The following is a 23,326-nucleotide window of genomic DNA, read 5'->3' on the forward strand; positions in this document are numbered from 1 at the left end:
AGATGAATGGTTGAATCGTCTTGCGTATTTAAGTTTACCTTTGTAGATCTTTATGTAAAGCCAGAATGTTTTTTGTTGCTCTAACTGCATGTACATATGATGAGACCGTACAATTATTTACACAATTGATTGATATTTTTGTACCTTTTGAGTGTGTAGTTTGTATCTAATGTTCGCATAAAGTAGGCCATTTCTAAATCCTCAACAAAGTGCCTCTGGGAGAGATTACCTCGGTCTGTGTAACCGCTTTACAAGTGCTGCCCAGTCAATGGGATCGCTTCGGAATGTAGGCCTGAATAGCCCTAAACGAGCCTAATATTGTACAATGTAGGTTTAGGTTATTGGATAACTTTTTCATTGATTTTCCTATTAGGAAAAGAGACCCCTAACTCTCCTCGACTTGTAAGATCTATTAGCAATGAATATGTGTTGATTAATACATATTATTGGAGATAGGATTACCTACTACACGGTACACGAGTATAGAACTACAGACGCCTAGACATTTTGTATAAATAGACTGCGAATTGATTAACAGCGAACAGAACATAATTGTTCATTGAAAGGAGTTTCAACTGTTTCAAGTCTTACATCTAATTGTATCTGTCTGTAGTTTGACTGAAGTAATCCTGTTTCCGAAGACAACGTAATCCGCCGAAACCTTACCTATTAGTTGTCGGTTTCTAAATTTAACGTCACGCTAACGGATAATGATGCTAAATACCCATTTACGACTAATACCCATGTTCTTACTAACTTAACGACCTCAACACATACAATCTATAAAATATATACGTTAAAATGTATTACCTATGTAGTTCTGGAGATAGAAGGAGAATAACAATTTATTTACCTTTCATTTAGGACTAATTTCAGTACTATACCTACTTACTTATTCGGTAATTGTAATTATGTAACGAAAACACATTGACATTTCTTAATTTACTTTGTATTTTCAAAAGCCTGAATCCTGGAAATGAAATTGAAGACTGGAATTAATATTAAACATTATATAGAATTTCCTTAAGACGGTCTTAAAATAATATCTTCAGTCTCATAATATAAACGTTTCTTTGTAGATTTTTCCGCTCGGAAAAACTTAAGACTGTTAGTTGTATAACGTTGTTAAATTTTCATGGTCACTAAATTGGAATAAGTATACCACGTAATACTTTACCAAATAACCCACTTAAACTACATACTTAGTCGATTCATAGTTTGGTCGGTTTCTATTTGGAATGAGAAATCGGCCGATGCCAAATCAGTGTAAGTGTAAGTGTAATGTGCGCACTTCCATACATGTCCGTCCACACTGATAATAGCCCGACCCAACTACTTATCGGCTAACTAAAAGTCGAAAAAATTCATTAAATTGCATACCTACCCCGCGGGGACAGGGTAGGTTATGTGGGGCACCCCTCATCAGAATTATGAGGCATACCCCCGGTGCTCCGTCAATCGCCTTGGTGGGAAGAACTATGGGAATCCGGACAAAGCCTTCAACTACCACAGTCCCTCCCGAATCTAGTTCATTCTAGCTTAACTAAAGTCAAGACAGTCTTAATCCACTTGTGCCACTCATGTGTTATACCGTCACCATCAGTGTAATTATCCGGTAGGCAGAAAAGCAGTTCATGACTTTCATGGGCAAAGTTCGTTCCATGTATTAGGGGCATTAAATTGAACTGTTTATGTATTCCGCAGATAGTAGCGCGGGACCGCGGAGTGCTGTGTGAATTATGTGCGTAGGGTTACCATCTAAAAGTTTTAAAAGTCCTGACAAAACCCGGACGTTAAAAAAGCCCTGAAAAACTATTCACAGTTGTGTTTTCGGCAGAGGTGTATGTTAGGAACTTGTTTGATTGCTATCTTTAACCAAAAGCCGGGCGATTTAGATGCCATTACCATCCGAATCTAAGCCAAAAGTCCGACAAATTCGCTTGAATGGTAACCCTATATGAGCCCATTATTACGAGGTTTTCAGAGTAAGGACACGGGATTGCGGCAGGGATGAAGGAACTGGCAGCTCGTTTAATGGCTTCTGCGAAGTTGACGTTATGATCGCAAACACGTTTTGCCGTTAAAACTACATACTTAATTATGAAGTTGATTATAAACTAAGAGCTTAGCTCTAACTTTCATGTGTTTATAATTTAGGCAGCTTTATTTTTGATAGTGTTTACGAGTAACTCTACTACTTGTGCTAAAAAGCATTTCTTACAACTGAAATAAAATAAATTACATTAAAAGGGACTAATCTAATACGAAAATGTAATTTTTGTCCATAAAACACTTTACATAATAGGAATTATAAGTATTTAGTCGACATAATATTTATCCGAAAAGTATTTATAGGTTCTACCTAAACCTATCTGACTACAATTTGACTTTGTAAAGAATTAGGAGAATTGGTCTAGTGAGGAATTTAACAAAATATTCCTAGATCGTTTCAACCCAACGCCGTCTGTTGCTCCTAGTAACTAAAATTTAAATATTGCTCAAATATAGCTTGTCCTACACTTCAGGACAACATATTGGGGACTATGCAGCCATTCCTGGAATGTCAAGTTCACAGCGCGTTGTAAAGGCACCACGGGCAATTTAAACTGTCCAATTTTTACGCCCTAAATAACACCGTGCACGGATTTCACTACTTTACTTTTGTCACTTGACAGTACTGTGATATTTCACTGAAGAGTAGTACAATCACAATGTCATTGTTGTGTATTTGTTTGTTGTTACTATAAAAAGTGTCGCTAGTTCAGTTAAAATAAGCTATAGGTCGTAGTTGACTGACCTATGATTTTGCATTTAATACTTCCGCATCTAAGTAACTGAAAATTAGAATTATACATACTGGGTATTTTATATTTCATTTATAAGGATTTAATTATTTGTCGGTCTGTAAAACTCTTTACCAAGGCCCTTTTTGTGCTTTATTTGTAATCGTAATCGTACTAGCTAACTAAATCTCATTGTCACAGAAACAGAACTTGAAGTGTAAAGGTAGGTACTTCAAATTCAAATTCATTATGGAGACAAAATGTATTACTCACCTAAAGTTACCTAGCTACATGTCATTACAGTGTTTTACGACAAACATACACTTACTTACGCCCCAGAAAATGTCTTTAGACCTTTAAAATTTAATCACATCAGAAGAGTGGAAGGCGGAGTACTTCGGAGGAGGTTGCAAATTGCGTTAGGGTTTTATTTTACACAAAGCTTTTATCCGGCGCTGACTGAGCCACGGTTTTGACACTATTTTCTTGGGGAAATATTATGGCGCCATCTTATGGCTTCCTTGACAAAGTTTTAACATTTTTAATGCAAAGACATTTCAATTTAAAACAAAAATAAAGGTAGCTTGAATTTGCCCAGAAGAGGGACTCACAAGACCCAGTAGGTACTTAAATGTTTTAAAAAAATTACTATGTAATATCTTTGCAATGTTAATAAATTGGGTGACATTTCATAAAATATTGCAAAAACATTTCTAGGTACGAAACTTGACCTTTCAACTGGAGTTTTGCAACGAAACGTTTTAAACCCGACGTTACGAATCTGTTGCGAAAAATGTTAAGTGTGATTAAAATGTTATATTCCTAGGTATAAACAGGTAAATTAAATTATTATTTATTTGAAAATTACGCTTTCGGCGAGCTGACTCTAGAGCATTAATACTTTATGTACTTTTTTCAAATAGGTACAAATTAACGTCGTTATGTACAGCCATCAAGAATTAACACCGTAGGATCTTATGCAGTTGTCAAAAGAGCTATTTTTATGATTTGGTCTCGACTTTTCTAAGGAATTGTTAATTATGGAGTCATGACACCATTTTGTCCAATGAGGTGGGATCGAAATCGAAATCAATTTGCGTACATTCCCAATGACGCTCACTTTCACTGGTCACGCTGCTCTGGCGCCGATGTCCAGCCGAGTCGATGACTTCGGCTTAAGAGTCTCCCGTAGCGATATCGCCAAGTGCTTAAATGTGAATCACATTGTTATATTTCATATGTGTGCTAATTATTCAGCCTATCTACGAGGTCTGTATCTGGATACGACTGAATATTATTTTATTTACCAATGACGATAATCCCATACATTTTTCGTTTAAAATCAACGGTACGTGGCGCGCTTCCTAGGCTAGCCGGACTCGTTTCCATCATGGTGGTTGTCATGGGAACACCCCGGCAAAAAATATATCTCTTTATTTTAATCCGTTAATGATGAGGTTGTTATTTGATAATTTTCCCCAAGATCAAATGATTGACTAAAACACGTACACAAGAAATAATTCATTATTGATTAATGAAGATTCTCATGCAACACCAAGTTAGTCTGTAATGTTGACAGATCCGTACGGGAGACTCTTAAACATAGAAGTACGCGCGTGTCATTACCGCATACAAACACGGACAATGGCATTGAGGTTCTAAGAACGTAATTCGCTTATAGTCCGGTAGTGGACGTCAATTGTCATTGACACTCGCTCGCTGACCAAGGATGTCATTAGAGTTCGCTATCTTTCCTTACTTGTTATGCTAGGATGCCCATGGTTATTAAGTATCTCTCATGATACTACGCAGAGTGACAAATGGGCCTAAGAAGGTTGACGTTGACTGGTAAAGGTAGGTTCTAACCCATAGGGAACAGGGAAAAAACAATATCTGTTATAGCAGTTGTGAATCACAACTCTGCACTTGACTTACGTAAGTCGAATCTTTTGTAAAGTTAAACCGAGTCTGTTTGACCTTAATAAACACACCTGATCGAGGACTAAGATGTAGAACTGTCGCTTGAAACTTTAATAAGTTTTTAATCCACATTAAGAACTCTACCTCAATTGTAATAAGAAGTATGACCCAATTAAACTGGGTCAGGCATGTCGTAAAGCTGGCATAATAATTCACATATTCAGGGAAGGTACAACAGCAATATTCCACGTCATGTTAACCTAACTACCTGTTACCGCGAAAACTCTGAACTAACATTTAACCCATTAGCTCGGAGTTAACTATTCATCACGCAAGTGACCTCATCCCAAGGTGTCCCAAAGATAATTTAGGCAGCATTCCCTTCAGCTTAGGGGTCAAAGTGCCGCGAAATTGACCCGGGACGCCCCTCCGGGAGTCCCGTTTCGAGGTCAGCGAACATTTTTGCCGCTCCTCGTGAATATTATAAAGGGCCCACGCATTTCACACGTTGAGGCGACGGTAAAACATTCCCGCTCGCCTAGGGTAAACTTTAGAATATCATTTGTGAGCCTTTAAATTCCACTCAAAAATTAAAGGGTGCGAAGCGAACTATTAGTGGTTGCTCGTTCACAAATAGTTTTAGTATAGACCTTAGCACATTCAGGCTTCCCCGAGCTTAATGTGTTGTACATGTTAAAATACGACGTCTATGTTAAAATGTGCCATCAAAACCTGCCTTGAATTTTTCAAAAGTAGTAAGAATTAAGAGTATAAATCAACCTACTCGTACTTTACTAGAACCAAAGCAATATTGCCACATTATGCATTTCTAAAGATCTGCCTGAAAACAAACAGTCAACCGAAAACTGCGTGCCAATGAACGCTTTGATAAATTTTACATAAATGCCGCCTACGTCATGTTTTTCGCATAGTGATAAGCTCCGTGTACATGCCATGGACCCGAACTAAAAGCTATAAACAGAATACTTGATGCGAGTAGGTTGTACCTACCTTACAGCTAACGGTGAAAAGGTTTACCGTACCTACTTAATTGAAATTGATTGATTAATATGTAACAAAAGAATTCATTAAATAGCTGGTTCATATTATTATACCAAGCAAAAACGAGTTCTTTTATACTGCTCCTAGTTTCCGGACGTTTTTGGGTCGAAATGAATATCTCATTAAAATTACATTACGTTGGCACCACTACAAATTGGTTCGGGATAGGGGTTTAGCTTGAACGATGTCGGGAAGAGCGAGATTGTATTGTAGAAGCGAAATAAGATGAAGCGACGCGCCTCAATTTCAAGAAATAATTATTTCTCACAAATAGCCTCTCGACTCCCAGTTGATTCGAAATGGGCATTATGTGTAGATAGGTTTTTAAAATTACTTTCTTCGAGATCAAAATGGGCGATTACACGTATTTTAAGATGATTTAAAGTCGAATCGAACCAATTTAAATTTTAAATTGAATTTGCGTTCCGGCACACATGTTTTTGTAAACACAAAGCCTTGAACGACACTATTGTATATAGAAATAGTTTCCTAGATTCGTTCGTATCAATGGGCCGGCGCTGATCGAATTATTGGGGTATATTTATTAGCTTTCTGTATGACCTTGCCCCAGCCCGTATCTCTTGGGCTAAACATGTTTCGGCCCGTTAGTAATGTTGATGCAGGGCATTTTTGTTGCCGATTTTATTGTTGTTTAGAATCGGAATAAGAGCCATATAGAGCGTCTCTTTCTAGCCTGGGGGGACTCTTTGGGTAAAAGGGAAAGGGTCACTGTAATGGAGTTCTAGTTTGATTGGGCGTTGTTTTCGCAGGCCGCTCGACTGGGTAGCATTTTATTAGCCCAGTGATCTGCCTTTATGAGTCATGTTTGCTGTAATAAACTCGTTCATTCCCTTCGAAATGAGCTCCTGTATTGAAACTTATGTGTTGTCAATACGCGCTAGGGTAATATCGGCATACCGTCGTTTTATATGACCTATTTAAATTTTACGCTGCGGCAATCGTGATTCAATTACTTGACCTTCCGTAACACGTTTACTGGGTATTTAGCGTAATATGCGCGAATGTATTTTTTTGTTTTTGATTTTTTAACAATTATTTTTTTTTAATTAATGAATGTTTCGAAAAGCTCTTGTTTCGACCACTAACTTGCTGCTTTTAAAGTTTTAAACACTTGTTTGTTGACTGTGAAAACTAATTTAAATAGCGCTTCTTTGTTTTTAGGTTAGTAATTAGTAAATGAAAATAAAAACAATGTAAATAAACGTATTTATATGGATATTTATAATTTATTGTCCAATTGTAGCATGTTAAGACTCATTTGTTTCAGTTCTGGTATAATAAAATAATTGTGTACTTACATCTAGACACGAACACTGATGATTTATTCTTGGTTACATTCAATCGAAATCGTATTTATTCACAAAAAATACCGTAAATTACGGATATTTCAGTTTCTGACACGTAATTGCTGCCGCCGTTGTTTCTGTAATAAAACCACGGACATTCACAAACAATGACAGACCTTTAATCGCCTTAAAAACAAAACTTCGAATTACTAATTTTAAAACGAAATAAAACGCACATCCATTTGTATCACGAAAACACGTGATGTTAAAGCAGTGCAATTTAAAAAGATTTTAAAAGTAAACGTGAAGCGAAAAAGGAAAAAGGTTTGAGAATTTCCGTGAATTTGTTGTTTAAACTTTATATCTGCGCTAATTGGTGTCTGGTTTTGATGAACTTGTGATGCTGCGTTCGTTTGCGTTCACGTCTTTAAAAAAGTTAAAGCATTTGTCACACTGTATTCGGTCTGCAGTCAGGCCAGATGAACGCAGCCGCCTTACTTGGTTCTTTTCGATAAAAATTGCTTTGGTATACTATTACCGCCTAGGTAAGTGACAGGAAAAACGTAACTTTATCATCTATCTATGGTGACAGGCTCTTCAGGATGTGGCTTTTGGCGAAAGAAAAAGGTCAAGGACAACCACTACCTAAAAACCTGTGACAGACAGGAATATTGATTTTGGCATATAGTAGCCTTTCGTCTGTCAAAGAACCAATACCTAGCCTATAATAGAGCCATTATAATATTTATAAAATGCGTACATATCTTAGTAGGAATCTTTACACTAAATTATTTGCATTTTATCTTCGTTCAATGTCATACTAAATTTAATAACAGGGCTATGGCAGGCCAAGTTTGCTTAATGACTATCCAACCGAAGGGTTGTTTGTCAGCCATTGACCGATGTAAAGGGACCGAGGAGGGCTCGTTAACCGCGTGCTCAGTTACTGATTCGCGGGTATGGAGCCGCATTGCGTTAATTAATTGCTTATTTTGATTAAGTTTTAACTTTTTTTTAACTTTACAGGTAAATATGGCAGCTATTTTGATTCTATATTTACAAGTTTTTTTTTACTTTTCAGGTAAGATTGCAGGGAAGAGTCTCGCGTCTTGCGTAATACCTGTAAGTCAATGTAGCGCAATAAGAATAAAATATGGTTTGTAATTTTTAAATTAACTAGCGACCCGCCCCTGTTTCGCACAGGTACAATGTATTATACTTAAAAACCTTCCTCTAGAATCACTCTATCTATTAAAAATATCTAAACATACATAGGGACAGACAGACAGGAAAGCGACTTTGTTTTATAATATGTAGTGATAGTGAAGTGATAAGTTTAGTTGCCTTAGCAGTCGGTCGAACTTTTTTCCAGTGAATTGATGCCTACTAGTCCGAAATCTCTTCTGCCTCGTGCCGAGTTTCTAGAATGATCCTTCTAGGCTTGTCTAAGTTCCATTAGTCTACAGCCTACGCACGCACCGCTTTCTAGAACATGTTTAGGGTTCCGTAGTCCTGACAATCAACTCTTATAGTTTCGTCCCCCCCTCCCCTCTAAAAACTAAACTGTTGGGTTGAAAAATCTGGGAAAATCGTAATAATACTGCTTTTCATGATCTTTCAAGGAAAACTATAACAGTTGAGATACATCATTTAGTTTAAGAGTAATAGTTATTTAACTCATGTATTATGAAATTTGTTAACTAGTAAAAATTCCTTAGAAGAAAAATAATATTAAAAGTGATTTTAGATGAAGTAATTGCTTGCTTCTGAAATATATTATGGTAACGACGGACAACTACGGAACCCTACACTGCGCGTGCCACGACACGCACTTGGCTATTTTTTATTAAATTTTAATTTATACACGATATTTCCCTCTCGCCCACGGATTCGGAGGGATGGTTCCAGCGGCATTACTAATTCATTAAAATTGACTAGAAACAATTTATTTCAAGCGTTTATATTGGATTACGTGTATTCAAATTATATTAACTGAAGCAGTTAACGTCAAACTTTATGGTAGTTACAGCCACAACAAGGTGAAACCATAGTAGGCTCGGGCTATTAATTTGCTGGTTAATATTCCTGTCAAGAAAATAATTTCTTATAAAAAGAAAAAATAAATCTTTAATGGCAGAACATTTTCAAGTTATTAAAGCTCTAAGTAAAAACCTGTAATATTTCTTTACGTTATGTTTTTGCTTGTAATATTAATTATTTAATAACATGCGTTTCCTCTTTTAACGCATATAAGTAATGCGTGGAGGATCAGGGTTGGCAATAAAAACTTTAATTTAATTTACGGGAACTCTATTAAAGAACTCGAGTCATAAAAGTCATTTATTTTTTGCAATTAGGCTGTTGAAAAGCTCTATTATAAAAAAAATATTGATTGGTGAGACGAGCTTAGCCTTTAATTTGCTGGTATTCACATAGGCGTAACCGTTTGTACGCAATACGCACATGATAAATAGCTGCCTAGATAACGGCAAATCAATGTGGTAAATTGGTTATAATAGTTGCGAATTTGCTACTAAAATGTATAGATAGACTCACGCGCTGTCTCTGTTACACACTTCAGTAGGGTGGGAATTTAAATATCCTTGGACATTTTTATACTGCGCCTTCTAGTTCCAAACTAAACAAAATAGTAGGGAATTTAGTGCAAGAACCCCTCCACTTTGGTATAGAAGGCTCATTTTTGCAACAGTGGTTCTTTGGGTGCTCCTGAGTGGATTTCCGTCGGTAGACATCGGGAGCCCCCCCTGTGGTAGCAGGGGGAGGGGGGGCAAGTTTCCTTCCGCCGCGCTTCACTTTAAGGCCCATATCTTCAAAACTATGGGTATTAAGGCAAGTGTGGTATCATTTTCAGATAATTAAAGGATGGCGAATTCATTTCTAGAACAAACTTTTTGCCTTTTCATACAAGTAAATAGAGATATTGAACAAAATTCACAAAAACCAAAAAGTATTTTTTTAAATAAACGTCGTTTACTTTTAAACCACTACAGATAATCTAATAAAAAAAATATGACCTGAAAGCTACATTTATCAGGATTATAAAAATATAACATTGTATGGTACTTTTTTCGCAAAAAGTAGGTGAAAAAAAATTTTTCTTCAGGACACAGCGGGCGAATTTTATTGCGCATCGGAAAAAAATATTTATTTTATCCATGAATTCATACTATTTGGTTCATAAACAAGCAAGGATTATTATTTTAGAATTTATTTAGAGTTGCTGGCACATCAATCTACCCTGATTTGTATTTTTTCGTCAATTGATTTTGAACTCTATGTGTGAGACGTAAGGTTGAAAATGCCTTAAATACATTTTAATATCGAAAATATCATAAGAAGAAAGCACTAAATAGTCTTTAATTTGTCTAAACGTCTTAATTATTATTATTATTTTAATTAACACTTTTATTTCTACATACTATTGTACCAGTGATTTAACGGAAAGGTAAGTGTGAGGAAAATGAGGTTTCACAATTATAGTAACTACGGGAGATATTTTTAGCACAAAGGTTACGGCTGTGACCGTTTTAGTTGTTTTTTTCAGATAGCACCACACCAGCTTCTGCACTACTTCTTGCACTTACATCTCACCATTTCCAGGCAAGCCTCGGCAGCTACGGGCAATCCGGTCCATGTAGGCTCCATGTTGCTATCGACTCTGGTCCAGTCGGGTAAAGGGAAGACTGAGTCGGTTGCTTGCACCGACCAGTCGGGTAAAGGGAAGGCACCACCCCCAACCAGTCGGGTAAAGGGAAGACTGAGTCGGTTGCTTGCACCTGATCCTATACGCGAATCCCTTAATATACTGCCAGTAGCCAATGGTGATACAAAGCTGCTGCTGCTGTCTGGGTTATCTTATGTAGGGCCTAAGCTAAGCTAAGCTAAACTCTGATTTTTANCTGCAACCGATATTTTTGAAAGGAATTTTATTGTATTATTTTGTTTTAAATTTCGAGGTTGTATGTTTTTTGCCCGTCGCCAAAAACTTGATAAGAAAACCCAAGATAATAAATTGATATTTTTTGGTCTTTGGTACTTTTAAGATTTTGGTACTACCACAGAATAACAATAAGTACTACGTACAGAAGTTTTACTTCGCGAAGGTATTTAAAAAAATGTATGCTCAATGTCATTAACAATATGGTGTAATTTAGCCTGTCTCAAGAGTCAAGCACCATTTTGTTGACAAACGTCAGTGATCGGCACTGCGCCGAAGCTATAGGGCTGACTTCGGTAAAATGATGTGACGTGAGGTGCCAAACTGCAGAAAATGGCGGAAGAAATACATGATTTAGCATGAATTATCATGAATAATATTAACTACTTATTTACCCCTCAGTGTCTTGAGGCAACTTAAAAAAGTACATTCTGTGTTTTTATTATTATTTAGGCAGTTAAATACTGCACAGTATTTAGTACACCATTTTCTTTATTTTCTTCCATCATACACAAGAATACGCGTGCGTGAGTCAATGTTCTGTAGGTGGGCCATCGTGCGTGTTTTGTTTTCGATGTAAACTCGCGGAGATGAACAGGCCTGGTACTACTTAATGTGCTCGCAATTTGTAGAACTTAGAAAAAAAGTTCTGAGCTCATATAAATTGGTATAACGAGAGAGCTTTAGGTAAACTTCGTATATCTAACAAGTATACTTTGAAGAAATAGAATAAGTTTGCCCTAGATAGGTTTACCTAGTTACTCACCAACGATCAATACAAAAGTAATCCAATTGAAAATATTGATTTCAAATCCATTCTTAAATGGCAATTAGTTAGGTACCAATTGAAACAGTTCACTAACTTTATTGAAGTTATTTTTGAATTCAATCAATATCTGTCGTTTTGTCTTTGAACATTTACCTAAATAATGACTTTAATTGACTTCCTTTAAAATAGTTACGAGTATCACTCCTTTATCGGGCACAAGGAAAATATATTTTGTGTCCAAAAAATAATTCTTGTATGGTTTCGGGTGTTTAAAAAAATATGTTTCAAAAAGTATTCAGTATTATTTAGATCACTGAATTTGGGACTAGATGAAAATGTTGAAGAATATTTAATTGACATAATAAATTGACCCTAATTCTTAGATTTGCCTCTAATTCCCAATCATGGTGTATCAATCGTTTATAAGTCACTTAGCGGCCGCCCGCGACTTCGTACGCGTGGATCCCGTTTTACCCCCTTAGGAGTTGAATTTTGCAAAATTCCGTCTTAGTGAGCACCAACGTTTTAAAAGGAACCCCCATGCAAAATTTGAGACTTCTAGTACTTGTAGTTTCTGAGATTTCGTGATGAGTGAGTCAGTCAATCAGTGACCTTTCGCTTAGTAATTTACACGTTTATGAATTTGCAGGCACATCTATTCAATCTAAAATGATTAAAACTCCTATAAAATTATATTTTCCTAACAATAAATTACAAAGAATCAGAAAAACGAATCCAACTTGTACTTTAACTCAGAATATCCGGTAACAAGTGAAAAGTTTCTACTGTTCGGAGTCATAGCTTTGTTATAAACCTTCATAATGCCATTGTCTTCGACCATTGTTTTAGCAAGATGTTTGTAGAAAAGCTTTATTTATTTAAATTTTGCGCTAGTAACTATCTGGGTTATTTGGGTTCATTTAAAACTGTTACCATTGCAATTTGTTCTTTGATTAATAATGTTATTTATTTAATAGGTACCTAGAAAATTATGTCGTTAGAATAATCTATAAACACAAAGTGAGTTTAGGTAAATGTTAATACAAATGTTCAAAATTATTAATTTTATCAATTTTTTCCAAAATACTTTTTTAATAACATCACTGAGGCTGAACATATTTAACAGTGACTATAACAATAACAGGTGTTTTTGTTGTATGGAGTTTTACAGACTTTTGACGTTTATCAAAGTTAAAGTAAGATGGTGTAACCCAGCCTTAGTAGTTCACTACCTAATTTATATGAGAATCAAAACAAAAACTAAATTTTCTAGCCTTACACCGTTACAAAAACTTAATACCCCCATTTTAGTTTCCGAGACAAGTGAATGGTGACCACAAACAAATAGCAAAACCAACAAAATGGGCCCTGACCACAAGCTTACCGCAGAAGATTTAGATCATTTTTGTTTTTGCAGAACTGTTTTCCCTAATGGAATAAGTATAGTAAAATAGGGCTTGTAAGAAAGTAGAAGATATGTTATTGACCACAAATTAAATAAATCGCAGTAAGAGCTCAAGGCAGTGAAGTAAGAAGCACGGAATCCTAATTATTTTGAAATGGTTGATTGATTGGTAAAGACTGCATTGTCCTACATTGGAAAGATAGTTTGTGTAGTATGTTCTAGCTAGTGTAATTGTGATTTTTACTTTGTTGTACTCTGAGAATCGAAACCCGAGAATCCACAGCTTCCTATTCAACTCTCTAACGTTGCGTCGAATATAGAGCTAAGTTCTAGGTACTGTCAGTCAATATGAATTAGCAATGAAAGCCTTGCTGTACATGATTTCTTATATACAAAGGCTTTCAAAAATAATATCGCCGCAAACTTTTATTATATGATTATCGTTACTCGATATCACTTCAAAGATGGCCTCGCAAACTCCAGACATCGGATATTTTGAAACCCTGTTGTTCTTGCGCTGTTTTCGAAGATTCACGCTCGGATGGCCCTTTGGATGGAAGTTTTTGTGAGCGCTGTTTTTCTTAGTCGGTCCGTTGACGGAAATGAAAACAATGGGCTGGGAAATAAAACGAATCGAACGATGCTGCGACACTGTTGGGAAATTTCGAGCGAGACGGGTTATGGGTGATCTTGCGATTTTGCTATTAATTTAAATACAAGCCACTCTTTTACTGAATTGGCAATCAGTAGGGAAACATTTTAATAAATTACTCGTAGCATGTCACTTTACGGTAGTACACGACTGACTTTTTATGAACGTCAGTAAAATGAATGGGTTTATTATATTGGACGCAAATAATGTTGTTTCCAAATTCGGATTTTTTCTATGATCTTTTGGCCAAGTCCTTTTATACTCAATCGAAACTTTGTACATTAATAATTTAGTAATGGTCGTCTATATCCATTATAAACATTACTTTTCCACTTTATTTTCAGTAATTGCAACTTAAATCTTAGTTCTTGGCGATAGAACTCAGACACTAAACAATGATGCTAACTAAAGAAAACACTTCAGCAATTTTTATCTAAACCTCAGCAGGATTCTAGACCAAAACAAAACAAGCAAGCAACATAGATTGATAATAAACTCACTTTGTTTCCATCCAATCGAAGCAGAAATGCGGTATTTACCGACGTGGACTCCGGATGCAGGAAATAGGTGGCAGAAGTAAATATAGGGGAACAATACTACGACTACTCGTTCTTGCTGGCAAAGATTAGTTGGCAGAATAGCGACTTAGAGCTTTGTAGGTTGACTCCATTCATATTAATTTGTTATAGTTTGGTTTTGATTCTTTTGACTACTTCAAGATTACTGTGGCATTGCCCTGCTGATCATGGGTCATTTGTGCCATGGTTGTACTACAGTTTCTACTGCCATTATAATTACAATTACATAAGATGCTACACCATAGATATTGTGCATAGGTGTAGTAAGTACCTATGCGCATTATCTATGGGTACTACTGTTAAAGAAAATACGCATCGTGCTTTCAAATATGTTTTTTTATGTGACAGGAGAAACAACAGGACAAACGAGCAGTTGGATCACCATGGTAAGTAAGTAGTCACCTAAAGCTATATCTAGTAGAATGATTAATAATCTTAGATATAAGTAAGCATGCGTTTTAATACACAATTTCATGATGTGATTGGCCGAAACAAAATATTGCGCACTACTTGATTTGTTGATTCATCTCGCATCACTATTTTGTGCATTCATTGTTTTTGCATTGAAGGTAGAAAACCAGTACCGGTTCTAGAGTCTCTTCTGGCCGCTACACCTACTCTATGCCGTTCAAACGGCGAGCGCGTGCGTGCATTCGAGCGTCATAGTAATGATGCTGCACCATTGATATCGCGCGTTTCGACGCACGATTTACCACTACGGGCTATTGCCGCCCACCGCGGTGATGTATGGGAGTCGCGGACTTTTGTTTTACTATCACTTCGAGTGTTCACTGTTCAGGGTCGATAGGGTTCCACGCGGGGATGCGGAATAAAGAAATTTATTGGTGTCTCGATCTGCCGAGCGGAACGATTATAGAGTTTTAAGCTGCAAGAGCTTTTGTTTTGTAAAGCTAAGCCAATCTTTTATCATCAAGTTCAGATAAGCAAATGGGTGTCAAACGAAAACTGCGCTTTAGCTGCTGCTGTTACTTTATTATACTTCAGCTTGGCAGATAGCTTAGCCAAAAATAGTGGATAGATGGGTTTTATTTCAATTCCACATTTGGAACTACCAATATCAACCACCATGTACATAAGTAGGTAAGAACGAATTGTGTTACATAATTTATTTGTATTTATATCCAAAAATATTGCCAGTTCATATGTATTGTACCTATCTGTTTTATTTAATCCGAACAACCTACCGGCAATGCTAATAACAAAAACTGTTGTTTTCGAGAAGACAAAAACTGATATTGACAATCGAATCGGAATACAATATAGCCTCGCAATAATGAAGCTATGAATTACATCGGAAAAACATTTAAAAGTACCATGACCCATATGGGGATGCGGGCAAAAACTAGCCTCTCGAATCTTTATGGGCCCATAAATAGTGTGTACTATAGCGGTCCCCGAATACCTCACAATTAGAGGTAAAAAAACCCGCGGTAAGCGCTTTTTGATGTGATCACCGGCTTGTTTGCTGCCCGGACACGATTTCATTAGTAAACTCGTGGATGTATGAAAGGAGGATGTAATAAAAAATGTAGGTATGAAAAAAAATGCGGTACTTATTACAATGATTGTACATTTAGGTGTCTAATTACATTTTGGAGGCTGTGTGTAGTAGTACTAAAAATTTTAATACCATTTTTTGCTAAAGACTCGCAATAAAGGAGTTACTATTAGTAAAAAAGGATCCACTTGTGATATGAATGTCAAAATATCAGTTATAATATTCTTCTGGTAAAAGTATGTCTTAAAAAAATAGTAACTAAACTTTAACTTGTCTAAAGAAATTACACAGTCAATAAATTACTTGCAATTAGCTAGTAAAAGTAGAATAACTTCCGTCAATGTAAGTCATTAATTAGCTACTTCACTTTTAATTATAAAGCATGACGACATTTTATTTGCGACAGTCTGCGACAAAAAGTCGAATTCCAAAAATGTAGCTTATCTGTTAAAAAATCTGCTCATCATCACTGGTACTATTAAAGTTCCTTCCTCAGACGTCATGCCAACCTAATGCAGTAAGAGACATCCAAAGGTTAAGTAGCTCTTTCCGTAATAGCCAGTCATCGGCTGCAAAATGCCGTATCCGATATTTTTTTCTCCCTTCCCATCGCCTTCTGCAGTTTTTGCTGCGTCCGACCGTCCGGGATCTCAGAGTTTTTACTGACCAGAGACAAGACGACTTTTTGCTTCACCCCAACTCATCTCAGTATGTCAAGTGCCCATATTTTCCGAAACCGCCCATCTCAAGACCGTCATAATTGGCTCAATCCATCGTAAATAAAACTCACATACCTTTTTCGAAGTCGCAAAAGCTTTTCAATAAGCAAGAAATAATTCCCGAGATCGATTAAGATTGCCGTACGTTATCTATAACGATGAATCGATAAGCAAAACCAATCATCGATTCTTCAGTGTGGGCGTTTCTTAGCGCGAAAGTTATGGGGACGATAAATCGCGCAAAGTCAACACGGTAAACGCTGCGGTTGCATTGATTCGGTGTCGGGATCATTCAATTAAAGGTTTGGACTGGAAAGATCAATATCGCAGTTTTAATAAAACAGATGCAGAACGGTTCCCATATCCGGCTGTGTTGCTTATTTTTTCGCTCCGTAACAATTCCGGGCCCTCGAAAAAGCAAGCAATGATAATAGAAACAACGGGAGCGCCGTTCAAAAGGGTTATCGTGTTTTTATTTGCGCCCATAGACGCCTTTTAGAATGCGTTAAAAGGAAACGACTCGAAATGTCCCGATGTGCGTGGGTGAAAAAATAATACGATACGGCCGGCGCGTCTACACGACTCCCTGTGCTTAGGTAGGTCCGAAACTACGGTATTTTAGGGATGTGAGAATCACTTGATTCAAATTAGTATATCTGAGTCGAGATTTCAACTTAATTGTCCAATATGATTTACTTAGATAAGTCAAAAACCTTCGAAAACTCTTTATTCGATAAGACCCGACAAGCAAAATCGACATAACACACGATATCGAAGAATGAAAAAATGCTATAAAATATTACACCAAATAAATAATATACACAAAGATGACACGATTCATAGTTCGTAGTCTTCAGTAACACAAGAAGTTATAAAGCACTTAGGAATTCAATCCATAGGAATCGGATCTAATATGGAAGTTATGGGCACGCTAAGGAGCGTGACCTGTCGTAGTGACATTTGAATTCTTACTAAAATATTGTAATTGGTTACACCCTTGTACGAGCGTAATCCGTTGAGTTAGTGCTTTTGGTGACATATGGTGGTATTTTATTGTAACTAATTATCTTATCCAGAAAGATGTATTATACAGGATGTAAATATAAATATGGGTAAAATATAACAGTAAGTCCATATAAGTTTCTGGTGAGACACAAATGAAAGTAGTATAATAAAATTTAAAAAAAAATGCATGTTTTAACCCACTTGCTCAATACGGCTATGAAAATGTACCTAAGCCTATGACAAGTTAAAACAATCTAAGTTCATTCTTTAATTTTATGTCTTAATATTTACATACCTACAAAAAGTTAGTTAACAAGAATAATGTCTAATAAGAATTTTCATAACTAAATCTAATATGAAACCAAAGTGTTTCCAGAAAATCATTAGTTACAGTATTTATAGTCTATCCAATATAGCTTGATTAGAATGACAGCTGTCATCAAAAGTAACGACATAACTTTGTAGTAGCGTTCAATGAGAGCTAAATATTAGCGGACAAGAAATAATTCACGTCTGACCTACAAACAATATTTTCGACGACAGTGCTTCCAATAAAAATGATAATTTCGTGTAAATGCAGCGTTAAATTACACCAATAAGTAGTAATTCGAAATTATAAAAATCAAGCTAGAGTATTAACGACGTCTCTACAAGGTTATCTCGAGTTACAAAAATGTTAGTGTTGGGACATATCGACAAATGTCATATTAAATTAAAACTATTTTTTTAACATATTTAACAAAAAATTTTTCTAACTAATTTTTTAACATATTTAAGTCAAGTTATACGTTTTTCTAAATGTTCACTATTAAAAACCAAAAAACATTTCATTCTTAAACAATCAAACATCGGAAATCAATCACCGGTAATTTTTTGGGTATTCATAGCACCGTTGCTCTAGAAGAGATGCCCACCGCCCTCTAGCGAGAGGAAAAAACCACTGAAGAACACTGATGATAATGACTACGACTTAGGTTGTACACCCTTGACATGAATTTTAAATTTTACTGTCTTTAAATTTAAATCATAATTGTCATTTTTATGAATAAAGATATGAAGAAAAATTGGGTGCATTTTTTTATATCATTTTTTCGAAAACTTATCGATACATCTATGTGAACCGTATGAAACATACCCATCACTAGTCACATTCGTTTGACAGCCGTCATTCTAATCAAGCTATATTGGATAGACTATAGTTCCGACATTCTTCGACTTTCAAATAAGAATACTAATAAAAAAGACATAAAAGGCACATTAATAACTTTAATAGTTTGAAACAATAAATTTATCAAACAAAACAAATGAAAAAGTCCTTGTTATGTTGACGTATAAAATGAGTTTTATTTTATACGACACCTTGACGAATAGAGCGTAAAACAGCATGGTGTTACGGCAAAGAGTATAATGGTTAGAATCGTGGTCTTAATTGGAATAATTTTTAACTAGTCTTATTGGAACTATAAAATTAGAAAATGGATTCATTTGATCAGAGTAAATGTATAGAAATACGTTGCAATAAACTAAGGCTATGTTTAATTAATAACGCATTCTATCATTACTTTCCCGGGACTAGAGTTTTGCGGTCAAGTTGCAAATTTTAGGTAAGAGCATATCAAGCTAATTACTAATGCAGTTTTAAAGTGCTTTTTCGCAACAAGAATGAAGCTTGATGGTTTTCTACTGAACTAACAAGGCGCTGTTTTGTCTAAATATCGTTTTCCCTCATCATCATTCAAACTGCACGGTGCCACGACGCTTCGGCACCGCAAATTACCCGATTTTTCTCATCGTTTCGTTTTAATCCGATGCTTTTTTGCCCCAGTGTAGGCATCAAACGCCAGTCGTTAATCTTTGCCTGGGCAGGGCTCGCGTGACAAACATAGCAGCACGCACACTGTCAAATGATAACTCTACGTCTATCAATTTTCACAGCAATGGAACACTGGAACGGTTAAGTTTATTATACACCAGATAAGCCATGGAATATGAAGTAGCAATAGATATGTGGAAATAGGCCATGGTTATCGAACGTTTGAATGTGAACTAGATTGCGAGCTTTGATTACTTGCCGGTTAAATTGAGGGTTTGGTCTCTGTAAATTGATTTGTTTGACTACGACACAAGTAAAGCGTGACCTAGTTTATAAATAAGGCAGTTTTTTGTCGAATCAGGGAGAATTTTTAATAGTAGTTTGAAAATATTGGGTCACTAGGCCATTATAATTTTCTTATAAGACCCACCTAGACACTCACTTTTATTTCTTAATCTTATAAGATTTTTATTAAGCATTTGTAATCACACAAATCATTCATGATTACTTCCAATTCAGACTTATGCAAAATGGAATTTAATTATTTCAAAAATACGCTTCCATGCTTGCAGCATTTTAGTCATTAAAATGTTTTACCAGAGAAGTTAATGTCTCTATGGCTCTAAAAAGCACAAAACTTAAAATTTATGGAAGGCATTCCAAGCGATGAATCCCATTCTAAAAATAATTTGCTTTATCAACTAATCCAGACACCGTCACATGTCATTAATCTAATTAAGCAACAAAAATAAATCCCATTCGCCTTTCCAGCATTAATCTAGGTCTTAAGTGCCATTGAACCCTAATTAGGCTACCCCAATAAATGCTAATGTTTAGTATTCAGACAGCAGTATCAATTACAAGAGCTTAAGGTTCTATAGTGACCTTATTTTCGACTATTTCGGCTTTACGTGTTATCTAGATACGACGTTATCAGTCGAGTTTGTTTGATTTGACCTGAATTTAAAAAAAAAATATTGATAAATCTATTTATCGTGAAAACCTGTCGGATTGATGACTTTTAATATTTTTTTTATTCATAATATTTTAAATCTTGAAAAAAGTTCTTTGTCTTTAATTTAATTTATTTTTGACGTGGACGAAATCATGAACATATAGAGAAATGTTTAATTTCATTAATATCATTTCCTAAGATTTATTTCAGGACGTACTTACGTCAATTTTTTTTTATCATCTCGAGCTATCTAGTCATTAGTTCTCTTTTCTCTCATTCAAGAGTAAATACATATCAGGGCGACCCAAATCAGCAAGAAAGAAAACCCAGAGGTGAATCCTCTTTAATTACTACTAGCGGCCGCCCGCGACTTCGTACGCGTGGACCTCGTTTTACTCCATTAGGGGTGGAGTGTCGTAAAATCCGCTCTTAGCACCTATAGCGCATACATTTTAAATTTCAACTCTCTTACTTTAAACACATAGGACTTTCATAATATAAACTTCCAACCCTCCTTTTATCTCCTTAGGCCCAGTAGTTGATTTCTAATGATACATTTTCAGTATACATATGTACCACCACCACCACCATCATTTCAGCCATAGGACGTCCACTGCTGAAAATAGGCCTCCCCCAATGCTTTCTATGTTGATCGATTGGAAGCGGCCTGCGTCCAGCGCTTCCCTGCTACCTTTACGATGTCGTCGGTCCACCTTGTAGGTGGAAGTTCCACGCTACGTTTTCCGGTACGCGGCCTCCATTCCAGAACCATTCTGCCCCATCGGCCATCAGTTTTGCGTACTATGAGCCCTGCCCATTGCCATTTGCTCGTTTAAACACAGTGAATGATTCAAATAGGTACATACAGTGAATGGTTTAATTACATAAAATATCTTTATTTATTAAATTTTCAAAATTAGGTATTTACGAACAGCGCTATTCATAGCATGTAATATTTAGTTACTAATTTACTAATGATGTCGATAGATGGCGTTTGACAGCTTTGCCTTCATGAATATTTACGTACCTCAAATATGTTTGTCAGGCGCAAGAAGATTTTAACCAATGACGATAGATGGCGCTTTTCCACGTCTTATGAAAATCCCAAATATTTTACGGGACCCTATTTTTTTCCAAAATAAAATTAGGCCTATGTTACTCGTGAGTTATGTAGCTTTCGAATGGTGAAAGAATTTTTAAAATCGGTCCAGTAGTTTTTGAGCCTATCCATTACAACTAAACAAACAAACAAACAAACAAACAAACAAACAAAGTTTTCCTCTTTATAATATTAGTGTAGATTAATGTAAGCTAATTAAGTTTCGTTTGAGCAACCGTACCGCACGATTTTAGGGTTCTTTTGCAAAATGAAACATTTTTAAACAGGTAATATTTACTAAGCTTTTTTTGCGAAAAAGTAAGATGTTTATTTTTTCCTTCCGCTTAAAATTTAAACGTAAAGTGGTAAAATTCTATGTTCTCAGAATTCAGGAACAGGGTTTAATTAAATCATGAGGTATTACTGTTTGAGTTTTATCTATTTTTCCCTTGAATAATATTCAATTAAATTTATACAAATCTGACAAGAGCAAAAAGTAACAAATTGCTAGTAATTTGGGTGCTTCATATAAAAATGTTTTCTATTTTTTTAATTGAACACGAAAGTATAATTAATTTACAAAACAAATAAAATCTAATTTAATAAAAGTATACTAAGGTTATTTTTTATAAAATCTACAGGACCTTTCTCTACACATTTGTTCCAACGCCATCCTAGCCAATCTTTCTTTTTCCTACGCAAATTATTACACCGAATGCTACTTAAGCTAACCAGTGAAGAATTTCACATTCTTAATGAAATTTAATTAATGCAGTCATTTATCTTGGAAGGATACACGCTAATATTTCAACATGGTGGGTCGGTTATGTAAAACAAGGTTAAGATAAACATTGTCGGTTGAACGTAATACTGCACAGGTTGCCGAAATTATTATTCCTGTACAAGAGCTATTGATTCTGTTAATTACTCTCTTTAATAAGGGAGTACGAGCAGATTTACGAAAATGCTAAGTAAGATACTCCGCTCTATATTTTTTTTGTTAACCAATCTAACGGTAAAATTTAATATAAGCAACTTGTAACGAAATAACTAACATTTATTAATGAAACTTTATTACTGACCCGCCTAGAGTCATTTAAAAATATAATACTTCTCAGTCAGAGTTAATTCTGCGCCTTGCTATTAACTGTCACGCCTTGTGAGGTTTAATATCAGAAAGCCGCAATAAATAAAACATTCCATCTCACTAAATCTGACTGGCAGCTTCATCCATCCAAGTTTATAAAAAAAGTTCGAAATTTAAATCAAGTTCGGTGACGTTTCCCGCCCTTTTTGCAGAGACTGTTTCGTAATTACTTCGCATCGCGTCGCTGTCGCGGGTGCGTTTGACAGGTGGCGCGAACGGTAATTGCAGCCTTGGGTCAATCCGCTTTAGCCATTTTCACGTCTGATACAAATTTCGTAGGAATTCGAGAAAAAAAATAAGATACGTAATGATCTTGCAGTTTTTATTCGCAGATGTCACTATATTTACGAGTTGGCACACATGCGGCGTAAAAAGGTGAGTGGTGACAGTAATTAAAGTAACATTAAAAAATTAAGAGGTTTGTTTTTCGTAACTCTTGATTTATTTTATGCCTGTAATAGTGTAAACACCTCACTCAAAATAAAAAAGGTTACCTACTTAAGGTAGCAAACACTTTTTCGACTCCCTTACATAATTCAACGTAAAAGAATTGTATTTCTCAAATCGGATTATTAAATTATATTTTACTTTAATCTGTAGATCCAATTTGATGTTACCTCGAGGGTGGTTTTGAT

The sequence above is a fragment of the Ostrinia furnacalis genome, unplaced genomic scaffold (genome assembly GCF_004193835.3).
Source record: "Ostrinia furnacalis isolate ACB-3 unplaced genomic scaffold, ASM419383v2 OfSCF1743, whole genome shotgun sequence".
Taxonomy (NCBI): domain Eukaryota; kingdom Metazoa; phylum Arthropoda; class Insecta; order Lepidoptera; family Crambidae; genus Ostrinia; species Ostrinia furnacalis.